This window comes from Ailuropoda melanoleuca, chromosome 3 (assembly GCF_002007445.2).
Source record: "Ailuropoda melanoleuca isolate Jingjing chromosome 3, ASM200744v2, whole genome shotgun sequence".
Taxonomy (NCBI): domain Eukaryota; kingdom Metazoa; phylum Chordata; class Mammalia; order Carnivora; family Ursidae; genus Ailuropoda; species Ailuropoda melanoleuca.
This window is the reverse complement of record NC_048220.1, coordinates 13,535,535-13,536,749: the sequence shown is the minus strand read 5'-3', so window position 1 is coordinate 13,536,749 and position 1,215 is coordinate 13,535,535.

Here is a 1,215-nt window from a genome sequence, read left to right as displayed (position 1 = left end):
GGGCGGGGGCTGGGGGCCCGGCGGCGGAAGGCGCGGGGCACCGGGCACCTGGGTCCGGGCCCACCGGGCGGCGGAGCGGAGCTGGGCCCGGAGGAGGCGGGGCCTGAAAACCTGTGAGTCTGCAGAAAAGGGGTGTGCGCGCCTCCGCGCCAGGCGCCGGGGACCGGGCCGCACCCGGACGCTCCCTGCCCTTCGGGCGCCGCCAGGCGCTGCGTTTGCATTTCGCCAGACACTACCCTGAGCGATTGCAGGACGGCGGGGAGCTGAAAAGCGTGGAGCTCCTTGATTCTGTTCCCATGTTTGGATTTTCGTCTTAACTCTCGGCTGGCATTAACAGCAGTGAACCCTCCAACTTTTACCAAGACTTTTCTCTTTTCCTTTGAGTCCAAGGTCAGCGTCTCGTTGTCAGGCGACAAAGCTGGGAATGGTAATATAATACAGAACCCGAACGTCTGCGGGTCACGGAGACACTGGTTTCTTGCTCCAGTTTTAAAATGCTGCCTCTAAGCCATTTGCGTGTTTTAACTGTAAGAGAAAACATAAGACACACACACACACACACACACGCCTCAAAAACAAAGAAAGAAAGAAAAGGAAGGTGAGGACCAGAATCTGCCTGTCGGGCCAAGACCAAATAACCTGAAAGTACTTACAAGATGAAGTGTTCCACTTGAGGAAACTTAACAGGTTACCTTGAGAAACTCAGTTTCTTCCTTAGGTCAGAGCATGGAGCAGAATAGAAACTTGGAGGTGACTTGTGGGTCACTGAAAAGTGGCCTCCGGCAGTGAGCTTTGGGGCTGCGGACGCACCCCTGCTTCTCACTCGGTGTGCTCTTGAGGCCGGGGGCACTGCAACTTGTAAGCTCTGACGTTGATGATGAGCCCGTAAGTCCTGGAGAAGAGGAGGAATCAGGCCCTTTGCTTTAAGCACTTGCCTGGTGGGGACCTGCACAGCCTTCTACCTTAGCCTGGTCTGAAGACTCCTCCTCGCCTACACACTTGCAGCTCCAGGATCTGTCACTCAGAACTCGGAGACGCAGCAGAGAGCTGTGCTCTGTGACCAGACCACCCTTCCGATGTTCTTATGCGCACCGGCACCATCTCAAGTTAGGAAACAGCTCTATGACACCATGCTGAGTTCAGAGCCTGGCTTGTGGTTCTCTTAAGCCTCTGGTGATTGTCACAGTGTATTGTGTGATTTATTTATCTGCCTCA